Source organism: Lonchura striata, chromosome 6 (assembly GCF_050655825.1).
Source record: "Lonchura striata isolate lonStrDom1 chromosome 6, ASM5065582v1, whole genome shotgun sequence".
Classification (NCBI taxonomy): domain Eukaryota; kingdom Metazoa; phylum Chordata; class Aves; order Passeriformes; family Estrildidae; genus Lonchura; species Lonchura striata.
In genome coordinates this window covers 37,522,380-37,534,483 of record NC_140708.1, presented here as the reverse complement: position 1 = coordinate 37,534,483, position 12,104 = coordinate 37,522,380, and the positions used below count along the sequence as shown (strand labels likewise).

General features: G+C 43.8%; 1 long non-coding RNA gene across 2 annotated transcripts; it reads right to left on the bottom strand.

Annotated features, from left to right (window-relative positions):
- Positions 1-576: 576 nt before the first annotated feature.
- On the bottom strand, positions 577-11,741 carry LOC146767093 (uncharacterized). Of its 2 annotated transcripts, XR_014956194.1 has the most exons (3): positions 7,634-11,741; positions 1,970-2,078; positions 577-950 (listed from the first exon to the last, which is right to left on the bottom strand). It is a non-coding gene; the product is annotated as an uncharacterized LOC146767093 (long non-coding RNA). The 2 variants fall into 2 exon arrangements; XR_014956193.1 differs by having other exon boundaries at positions 1,970-11,741.
- Positions 11,742-12,104: the final 363 nt, after the last annotated feature.

Sequence of the window (12,104 nt, the reverse complement as noted above, 5' to 3'; positions counted from 1 at the left end):
GATAAATACAGATTATAGATACAGTAGAGAATATATATATTTTTATTTATATATAAATACTATAAATATATAATAAATATATAAATATATATTTATGGTATAAAAAGATATAGGTATATATATACATCTATATATTGTTCACTGTATATATACCTATATATTGTTCACTTTTATTTTGTTGTAGGAGGAGATAGAGATAAATACAGATTATATAGATACAATAGAGAATATATATATTTTTATTTATATATAATACTGTAAATATATATAATAAATATAGAAATATATTTATGATATAAAAATATATAGGCATATATTTAATATATAATATACATATATATTTTTATATAAAATATATTTATATAGAATTATAATATATATTTATAATATATAATTATAATATATATTTATAATATATATTTATAGATATAAACTTACAGAGATAAAAAAACTCTTATAAATACAAAACCATTTTATAACTTTTTAGTAAAATACTACAAAACTCACAATTATAATATAAATATAAAATAATAAACATCTAAATCTAACCACCAAATATAATCTCAAACACTTTCAGTGCCAACCTTAATAAAAAAATCCAAAAACCAAGAACGAACATGGCTTACATCCAACACTGTGGAAGCTTTCAGATGTTAAATGGGCTGAACGTTTCCATCAGCCCCGAACTGAGCCAGCTCCTAGTCCGGGTCTAGTAAAGCCTTGATCACTGCAGAAGAAGCTGAGGCTGCAGCAGAGCACTCAGCTGGCATCCCCTGGGAGCTCTGGCAATGTCATCAGCTCGGCAGGTGAACCAAAATGTCAAAATGTCACAAGAGGAGCTGCGCTGGGAGCTGGGACACAGGGGCGGGGTGGAAGAGGTTTCACAGTGACTTCTGTGAGCCAGGGAGAAGTTTGATCAGAGGATCCATCTTCACCCCTGAAAGAATTTTCTGCCAAGGTCGTTGACATAGAAACCAAGAGGGAGAGAAAGATAAATAAGAGAAACCTGCAGCTGCCTGTTCCAATAAGCACTTTGTCTCTTGTGACCAGTGAGTAAGGTGTAAACTTATGAGCTTTGTAAGAATGTATAAAAAGCGTGCATGCTAGAATAAAAACAGTTGGAAGCCTTCTGAAAATGGAGTGTGCTGCTTTGCACTGTGACCATCTCGACTATGACAGGGCAGGGTGGGTTGGAGCATCCCTGGGTGATGCAGGGCTTTGACAAGGGGCTGGACTGGCAGAGAGGAGCTGCTGCAGGACTGGCAGGAAGCCTGAAGGGAAGCCCTGGGAGCTGTGGGTGCACAGGGAACACGAGCAGAGCATCCTCCCCATCCTTCCCTGCACTCCCAGGGCTGGGCACAGACTGAGAAATCAGCTCAGGCTCAGAAATGAGCTGCAGGTACATGTGGAGGACAGAAAAGCAGCGCTGTAAATTAAAGATATGAGCAGAAATGCCAGCTCCTGCCACAAATGGACAAAAGCAATGCTAATTTTAAAAGGTGATATGCTACACGAGGAGAAGTGTTAATTACATGCATGGCAATGCATACATTAACCTTTCACTGTGTTGGAAATATTTCAGCAACAGGCATTCATTCCTGCAGGGAAGGAGAATCTGTGCTCTGATTACCTTGACTTTGGGTTCACATGGTGAAAGTGTGAGCGGTGACAATTGTGTCACTGCTTTAAAACACCACTGCCATGCCATGGTGGCACCTTCCTGCACCACAGGGAGGGCAGAGGGTGCTCCCAAAAAGCCATCCCTGAGGAGGACATGCCATTGGCACCATCCCAGTACGGTGCTGCTGTTCAGAACACATTTGCCACATTTCTCACTGCTGCATCTCTGGTGTGAACCATCACAAATGAGTCAAATCCTGACCTGTGTGCACAAGTCAGGAGCCCACTGCTGACAAAAGGTAATTTCCCTGCGTGAGAACTTGAAGATTAACTCTTGATTGCTTTATACCTGGGATTAGCAACATTTCAGGGCTGATCCTTGGTTTCACATCCAGCAATTCAGAGAGAAGGGTTGGAAATTGTAGACCACTTGCCATTCAGGCAAAGGGGTGCTCCACCTGTGGGTAAAGATCTTTTAAAAGGTGAGATTCATGCCACCCCTTCTTTCCCACCAAAAGCAATGACATACACTGCCTGCATTCCATTTTACTCATTCCTGCCTGCCTGGATTTTTGTTTTAATTCTGACAAAGTGCATGGAATTGCAACAGAACTCCCCACGGCACAGGGATAAAAGGAAATCCATCATGTTTTTGACACTTCCTGAAGGAAAGTGTTTAACATACAGGAGATCCATCACAACCACTTGTCAGATAAGCCACCCTGTGCTTGTGGTAACCTGAATATGTGGCATGCCTTAAATGAAATTAAGCTGTTATTAAAGGATGCAGAAAATCATTCCCTCCACCAGACTCCTTGTAAAGCATCCTGCCAATTTTCTGCCTGTCTTTTTAAAAGCACACCCCTCCTATGACAGGCTACAAATGGATTTAACTTCTGCTGCAGCTCTTAGTTCAAAACTAGCAAACTCACCATTAATCACTGATCTGGCTTGTCAAGTTCCAGCATCAATTATTGCAGCCCTGGCACATGGGGCTTTGGAATTAAAAGCATCCATAACCTTTTCGTGGAAAGGGCCTTCCTCTTTTTGGCTTAGGAATGCCATTTTTCTTCCTCATGGCTTCCACAGAGGTGGCTGTTTCCCAGTGCAGGTTAAACCTCTGAGCTGATTAAATGACAGCACTAAATGGTACCACACAGATCCCTCCATAAGCAGAATGTGTTTGGATTTTTATTTATTTATTTATTTATTTATTTATTTTCTGAAGCTGATGCTCTGTTCCCTCCCCAGAGCTCAGAGGTTGCTCTGTCCCACTCTCTCTGGGGAGGATGGAAACCTCTGTATCCCCCTTTTTTTCTCCTCAGTATGAATATCTTGCAGTTTTAGGTTTGTGAGAATGTCTCTTCTTTTCATCCATTCCAGCTGTGACAGATATCTGATAGGCAGGAGTGGAAGGTATGGCCATCAGGGATGGGAGATGAATCAGTTGACATTTCCCTGGCGTAATAAAATTCAGATTGGCTCCTGGAGGATGGGAAAATGGTTCTGACAGGGAATCCTGAAATCCTGAGCTGGGGAAATATGGTTTTGTAATTACACTTGTTGATGAGGAAAGGATAAGCAAAGGATAGAGCAGTATTTCTTTTCTGACTGATCCAAGAAATATTAGCCTGCCAATTTTAGAAATCTATGAAAAATCACCTTGTAGTTATTAGAGCTGGGAGTTACAATGAATTACAGAATCCTTAGAGCAATATTTCTGAGAGGTTTTATATAGACACATTTCTTAGCCCTGAAAAACAGGGAAATAATACCACACATGGGATTTGTGGGTTGGTAAATGAAAGCAACCCTTGCTCTTAGCAACGTGAGTGCATAAAAGAGCTGAGTCTTCACTGTGACCCCGGTGGATGTTGCAATCCACAAATTAATGCTCACATTCTACCTGCTCATGGGATGCTGCTCCAAAATGGGCATTTCAGAGGGATCTTCACTTCAAGAAGTGTTGTTTGCTCTCAGGTGTGAGCAGGCAGCTGCCAGGCTGTTTTGTCACCATTTCCTCTCATGTTTAATGGTTGGATTGGGAATTTCTCTGCCTTCCATGGTTTATACAGCACTTATTTCAAGGCAATTTTCATCCTGCAGTGGCACCATATTCTAAGGTGGATGTATTTATGGAATATTGAGATTAAGAAGAAATTGTAGGGCAACATTGCAACACACAGCATCATTTTTTTTGTCTTCAGGATTTTCCAGCTAAAGTAAATCACCAAAATGTTGCTGCTTAGAGCCCCACATGAAGCTCTGTCTCTGGATGGAAGAGAATCTGTGGCTGCCCCATCCCTGGAAGTGTCCAAGGCCAGGTTGGATGGGGCTTGGAACAGCCTGGGATAGAAGAAGGTGTCCCTGCCCATGGGAGGGGGTGGCACTGGGTAACCTTTAAAGATCCCTTTCAACCCAAACTATTCTATGACCCTATGAAATGCATCCAAGTGCATGAGACAAAAATAAAAATCTCATTTATTTCAGAGAGAAAAACCAGGGGCATTTGCACAAACTATTTTGAGGCAAATGTTTCCTTTTCATTTATCTGCTTTATTAGACAGGAAAAATTGGTCTCTGGACCTTACCAAAACACATACCTTAAATCAACCCAAGCAGCTAAGGACATTAGGCCAGTGAGCTCATCACATCCTTTGCTTTCATGCCTGACCTGGAAGCTAAATTAATAAACAGATTTCTGCCTTGTCTGGCCAGTCAGGTGTGGGAGCAGACAAGAAAGCACGGGGAAGGTTTGTCCTTCAGAGCTGGGCAGTAACTGGGGGTGCTGGAGGGGTGCAGGGCACACCAGTGTCTGGACATCTCTCCATGGCTTCACCCATGGCAGCCAGGGGGAATTGCTTAAGTAAACTCTGAGGCCGTGGGAGCTGCTCGAACTGCAGTCCAGCGTGGTGGAAATTCAGGATTAATGACTTCATCACGACCTATGAGTAAAGCCCTGGCCTTTCTGGTGGGGAGCTGAGTCACTGCTCAGCAGAGCAGCCCTGGGTTCCTCACCAACCCCCCAGGAGCCTGTGCTGTGAAATCCAGGAGCTGCTGACCCAGTCCTCTGCCAAGGGCTGCTCTTGGAGGTCCCTGAGGATGGAGATGCACAGTGTAAGGTATTTGGGGAAGGCTTTGTGTGGTACCTGGGAAAAATGACCCATAAAAGGCTCTCCCTTGACTCTAAAAGCAGACAGGGGAGGTTGAAGAGGTCAATGGGCCACACACGTCCTTCTTCTGAAGGGAAATAAAGAAGTTGCTGCTCCCTATTGTTTGATTCAGAACTTAGGGGAAATGGAATTAGCATCAAATCCTGATGCTGTTTGGGGCCCTGAGCAAGCTGATCTCGTGGGTGGCATCCCTGTCCATGGCAGGGGTTTGGAACTAGATGATCTTTAAGGTCCTTTCCAGCCCAAGCCATTCCATGATTCTATGATTGCATCTTTCTGGAACGCTCCAAACCCCACACACTGGCCTAACCTGAAAGAAGCCCGTGGGTTTGGCCATGTCTTGGCAGTGAAATAGAGGGGATGGAAGGTTTTAATGGTTTGCCATTTCCTTCCCAAACGAACAGACTCACTCCAAAAACCATGGAAGAGTTTGGGGAGCTTGGAGATAGGCGACAATGAGGATCCCACTCATTCTCTTGCCATTTCCAGCCCCACAGATGTATGGAAATGAAGAGTTTTCTGCCAGGAATACATTTCCACAACCAATTCTGTCAATCCACTCGCTTCCCCATCTCTCCCTGGTGCCACTTGACTCTGAGCTGATTGTGGATTTAGGATCAGCCGCTCGGGTGGGGTGTCAGCCCCTCGTCCCTTTGCCAGGCACTCCCAGAGCTCCCCTGCTCCTGTCCCAAGGAGGGCTGAGCTGGGAAAAGCAGGCGTGCCAAACGGGGATTAGTGAAACCGCTGACGCCCCTAACAAACCGGATTAAAGAGAATAAGTCTCATCAGGAGGCTCAGTTTAATTGCTAGGATTATGCCAGCACTGGAGAGGAAAGCTAATGGGAGATGGGTCTGGGGAAACACATTCCCTTAACTTCCCTCCCAAACTGGAGGAGAAAACTGGCCCGTGATTCAGCTTTGCCTCTGATTCCACATAATGACTAAATCCTGCAAAGATAATTGGTGTTATGACCATTTGTGCTGGCAGCTGTACTCCAGTACTTTTTAAAATCATTATCTGTTAAGACATTTGCAAATATACAGTGAGCCTTGCAATGCCTCATTAAAGCACTGAGGAAGACAGTCATAAATTTTATTGCCTCAGCATTACATGTTGGAGTCATAATAGTGCAGATCTGTTGTGAATGTATAAATTCCCTTATCGCTTCAGCAAAATCTCTTGCTTTTCTACTTTGGAGAAGGGCATAAAAATGAAAAATGTCATCAGCATTCAAACAGAGAGGTCTGACTGGCTCAATTTTTTTTCATTTAAGGAAAATGCTTGCTCTAACCACATAGAGAATGTATTTTAGAATCCAACCATTCTAAAACATCAGACAAATTCTATTCCTGCAGCAATTTTAGGCAATAGATTTATCTATGTTGCTTCACTTCCAGCTCACTGTTTCTCCTGATACACATTAACTTTTATTTCAGGGTCTCTATCCAAGCTTATTGAGGTCAGTGGAAAGATTATCACAGCTTTCTTTCACTTTTGCATCAAACCCTTGATCAGGACATCTCAATTTTTATTAGGAGAAAATAGAATAAATTTGCTGGTGTTTTAGAAAAATTATTTTGCCATCGGGTTAGAAAAATTGGGTGTTATTAAATGAAGCTGAAACACAGAAATTCATGTGATATCATCTTGTATTCTAGGGACAGGCCTCCAGTCTATCTTCAAGAATTTCCTGTTTGCTGTTGTATATTTGTACATATAAAAAAAGAAACTTCAGTGAGAGTTTAGTGTTGGGAGCTTTCCAGAAGTTTAAGAGTTTTAACAGTGTTAGTAATCCCATCAAGTGAGTCACCTGTGTCTTATTCCACACGAACCTGGTGGATTAATGAGCAGAGATAAATATTATTTAGCCTGATGCAATCCCAGGGCAGGGCTCAGCTTCTCATTGTTCCTCCTGCTCATCCTCTCTGCAGGCCTTTGGATGTGGGGAGGGACTTTTCAGGGTCTGTTTTCTCCCTGATGTGCACACAAATCGCCTTGTTGTACAGCTGTGTGTTTGCATGCATATCCAAAATATAAATAAAAATAAACAAATCCCCTTTGTGTTGCTCCTCAGAAGGAGTTAATCTGTTTAGGATGGAGCCATCTATCCTGTGAGACCAGAGACAGTTGCATTAAGTGACAGGGATGCTGGAACATCCACAATGGACTTTCACTGCCACGCTGACACAGGGAAGGAGCCACAGAGCAGGGACAATAAAGTGACACCATCAATATAAAGCCAACTTTACCAACATGGTCCCCAGTAATTTAATTCAAGGGTATGAGATCATTCACTTTGACTTAATGCAGAAATACAGCCTGTGCTGGAAGGTCTGAGCATTTCCACAGAGATAAAAATACCACTCACTCACAAATTGTTCAAAGCCTTCACTTGCTTTTTGGAGCTGGGTTGGCACGAAGCAATCTTTTAATGCTCTCCTAAACTCTGCGGGAGAAGGGAATTCCTGCCCTACACTGTGAAATGGAGCTGGGATGGCATCAGCTGGGATAGAGGGAGCACAAAAGGGACACCCCAATATCTCTCAGCCTCCAAAAAAATGTTCGCCTGTGTCCTGAATGATGGAGCCAAGCTTTAGACTGGTCCATAGGCACTGGATCCCTGCATGGCCCTGACATGGCTCAGCAGCTGATCCCTCCACAGCCTCTTCCATCCTCCTGCATCTCTTTGCTACCCTTCTTAAGAAGAGTTTTAAAAGGACAGAAATAAAGCAAACACATTTAGGGTTTGTCATTTCACAGGCAAGACAAAAATCTATAAAGAGAAAACAAGGAATCATAGGAAAAGCATAGGAAACAAGGAATCACTGGAAAATCTTACCAATAAATGAGAGGCCCCAGAGTGTTTTGATAGCTGAAGCTGTCCAGAGGCGTTGCCAGATTTTTGTCCCAGCATGCTGGAAAAACTCTTCCCTGGGATAGATCTGCTTTGTCAAGTGTTGGGAGAATTGGTCTGGCCTTGCTGAAGCTGAGGGTGGAGTTGGGAATGAAGCCTGGCTCTTGGTTGAACCCTGGCTTTGAACTGGATTGCAGAGACAGGAGCACCTCTCACCATAGTTTAGGAACTGCCACAAACATTTAAGCTTCAGACATTTCTTCCCCCCACCTTTTTCCAAGCTTTAGGTTTCTTCCTTCCCCTCTTGGACTGTCTCCCAATTTGGGGAGCCTGACCTCTGAGCAATGCTGGCAGCTGTGCATGCCAGTGTTGACATCCCAGCCCTGCGCAGCTGCACAGCCCCAAACCTCCGTGGGCAGGAGGTCACAACACCCCTGGAAAAGAAATTAAACTGAGAATTAATGATTGGCCTGTCCCCACACCTTCAGCCTGAAAATCTGAATGCATTTAGGAACACAACTGGCACATTTCTAAGGGCTGGCACTGCTACCCCTCACTCAGAGTGGGCAGATTAGGGGGGACAAAGGCTTGGCTTAGCTCCCCAGAATCCAAATCAGCTTCCTAAAATACACCAAGGCAAGGGAGCTGGCTCAGCCTCATTCCTGTTTGGACCAAGAAGTCATTCAAATCCAAGTCAGATCCTCGTTCTTGCCTCGTGTAGGATGTTGTACAGCTGTGTGCTTGGTGAGGGGACAGAGCTTCAAAGTACAGTCAAATATGTTCTTACTGAATCACCTCCAGGGCCATAAGGAGAATATCCAGCATCTACAGGAAATAATTTTAGGATTAAACACAGGAAAGGACTTTTTACCCTCTTTTTTTTCCCCCCACTTGGAAATTAATATATTGTCCCTAGTTGCATAGTTAAGGGATATTGATGAGAGACTGATTTTTATCAGATCCCCAAAAATCTCTGGTGCAGCACCTTTATTTCTTTTAAGCTGTCCCACAAGAATATGAAGGTACAGGACAGCAGAGCAATCTGTAGCATGATATTAAAAAACTGGATCATTTCACCAGTGCTGATATTACAGTTTTCATTACATTCCCATTACAGCAGCACGTTTCAGTGCATCCTTTTCAACTCAGCCAGAGACTTCTGCAGGAATTCCTGTGCATCCTCCTTCAGCCTCAGTGCACTTTGAGCATAAGAAGCTGCCCCAAGGAGAAACCATGTGAATTCTGTCCTCAGCACAGCTGATGTGCAGCTCCACGTGTGACAACGGGCAGATGTACAAGGCTGGGCTCCGTGGCACTGCTGTGAGGTGACCTCCCCATAACTTTATGCTGGTGGGAAGCAAGCAGCTCCAAATGTTTTGTAAATTGACTCTCCTGCCCAGGAAAACCAAGGGCAAATTTAATTTAGGGTTAAGCGGAGAGGTCAGATGTTCTCATTGCAATGTGGAGGGCTGAAAAGAAGCCTGGGATTTTCAAGGTTCAAAATTGGGCTGCTGCAATGTAGGACAGGGCTCTGCTCCTTGGATCCATCCCAGGGAAAGCTCTTGTTTATGTTGGTGTCAAGGATAGCAGCATCTGGCCCAAGACAAGGGGCTCATCCACTCAAGCCCTTCAATAACATCAGACATGGTGCTTATCACTTCTCATTAAAACATGAAAGGAAGCCAAAAAGGAAGAGCACAGTTTGTTCCATTTCTGCTCCAATTATATGCACTTTGTTACTTTCTAGATCATTCACCCCTGGTTCAGTTTAAGTTTGTTTTAGGGAAGGCTAATCAGCTTTTTAACCAGAGAATCCCTGGCCTCCCACTGCTCTCCTGAGTGGTGCCTAATCAGGTGGAAGGAACATTTCTGCTTTGTGTAAAGGCTGACGCTGATCTGAAGAAGTGGCCAGTGAGTAAATCACCACTGAGGGCTGCCACGATGCTCTCGGTGATGTGGCATAAATAAATGAGACATTATATGTCCAAGAAAGAGGCAAACAACCTGGAAATGTGTGAGTAAAAGAGTGGGCTACATCCACATCCTTCTTACCTTTCTCACATTTCATTTTTTTCAAGCAAGGACTGAAGGAAACTTCTCCTGTGATCAAATGTAGGCTGAAAATAGGCCTTGAATAATTCAATTTTTCCTCAGTTTTTCAACAAAGCAAAATACAAGTGGCACATGTGGAAGGAAGAGGGAAGGCTAAGCACACACAGATGTTCCCATGCAGGCAATAGTGTGAGGAAACCCACTCTTGGATTAAATTAATTAACCCCTCATTTCTGTCCTAGTTTGTTATTTGCCTCCTCTCTGGGCATGTGGAGCATAGAGGAAAGCAGGGAAAAAAAAGAAAAAAAAAAAAGAAATGGGATCATGAATAGCAAAATCAATAACTTGTCCAATTTGCAAACATCAAAGAAATCTCCTAAGAAGTCCTCTTAAAGAGGACAAGATAATAGACTCTCTTTTAGTGTCCATTATCACAATCCATTTGCATCATGAGCACAGGAGCTCTCCAGGTAACCAAAGCCTTTGCTCTTGATCTTTACTTCCCAGTTTTTATGAAGTGGTGGTGGGAATGGAGATGAGGCAGAGATGGTGCTGGCTGGAATTCTGCACTGGAGCAGGAGGAGAGAGGGAAATTCTTTGCATGTTTAACTCTGCTAACTTCACCAGGGATGATGTTGGGCTATTGTCTTGGTACAAGATGTTTTTATATTTTTATGAATGGCCTATTTATGCAGCTTCTATGGAAGATCTTCATCTGGTGGAAAACAATGGGGAGTGATGAGGATCTGCTTTGCAGGGTTACAGATCTGACATTCGAGGGCCCCAGTGAGCCCAGTGGAGATAAAGTCCATTGTGTTCAGATTTGAATAGAAGGAATGTTCAGACTTGAAGGAACACCCCCATTGTTTGATACCCTGAAGAAGCTTTCCCAGGGCTTTGGTTCTGGGTGAGAGGAAGACAGGTAGCTTCTTCTTCCTGGGAGAAATGCCCCTCTTGCTGGGATCAAGCAATTTGAGGCAAACATCTTCCCTCAAACACCTTCTTGCAGGGTTGTGCCTGAGCTTGGCTCACTGCTCATAGTGGGACTGTCTTTACTGCAGCAGGACCTTAATTCCCACCTTTTCCACCTCTCTGCTGACAAATTTCTAAGTAGTGCAATGGCAATTTGCTTCTGAGTGGAAACATTAACAGCATGAATATGTTTATACACTCACCAGGAGATCCGGCATGGAATAAACTATGCATAGTATTCTTACATAATTACTCTCAAACAAATTTCTCACTTGGAAAGCTGTCAGATTTTTTATCCTATTATTTCCATTTTCCTCAGTGTCGCTTTTTTTTTTTTTACCGTCTTTGTGACTTCTTTGGTGGCACACACTGGTTATTTATGTTGGGTTTGTGACATTGGTCAGGTTCCTAGAATACAATTGCCAACACCTTCTTTGATCTCCTGCACAACACAGGCTAAAGGAACCAAGTCAATAATTCTGTCTTCAGCTCATAAAGTACACTTGAAGTATAGCCTATCTCTCAGGGAGTTATTGTCTTGATGCATTGGAACACAGACCTCAAAAAATGGAGACTCCACCACATTTTCCTTTCTCATAGACTTCAAATAAAAAACTGGTGGGCCACCATCCCCTAGGCCTAATTTTCTCTGCATACAGCACTGACACAGACAACAAGTGGGAAAATAACTTCAATATGCTGCAAAAAGAATTGCTTTTAAATTAAGATATCCCTGTCTGACGTAGCATGATAAACTCACCCTTTTACACTTAACCAGCACCTCTGCATGAGCCCAGCAGCCAGAACTGTGTCCCCACATCACCTTTGTGACTTGAAGGCATCTCTGGTTTCACTGGGAGACCTCACAGCGGGAGGAGCTGTGGTGGCCAGGTCCCTTCCTCTGTGTGACAGCGTGTGACAGCACAGCTCTGCACCACGCTCTGGTGAGAATGGAAATAAAGCAATTAAAGCTTGGGGGAAAGCAACATTTTCCATCGCTGGGAAGTGCCATTTGTGACCAGCTTCCCCTCCTGGCTGCAGGCTTTTGGCAGTCCCTGTCCTCTGGCAGGAGCTGCAGCCTCTCCTCAAGCTCCACACCCCTCACAGGAGGGCAAAAAAAGGGTTAATAACTAACCAGGGTGAGAACATGAGCTGGGACCAAGCCTCCGCTCTAAATAATTGTGCTGGGCTCCATCCACCACAGAATCCTGGAATGGTTTGAGTTGGAAGTGGCCTCAAAGGTCACCCAGTTCCACCCCAGCCTTGAGGGTGGAACTGGGTGAGCAACCTGGGACAATGGATGTTTGGGGCAGAGCAGAGAATCCCAGCATGGTTTGGGTTGGAAGTGGCCTCAAAGGTCACCCAGTGCCACCCCTGCCATGGGCAGGGACACCTTCCCCTGTCCCAGGTTGCTCCAAGCCCTGTCCAGCCT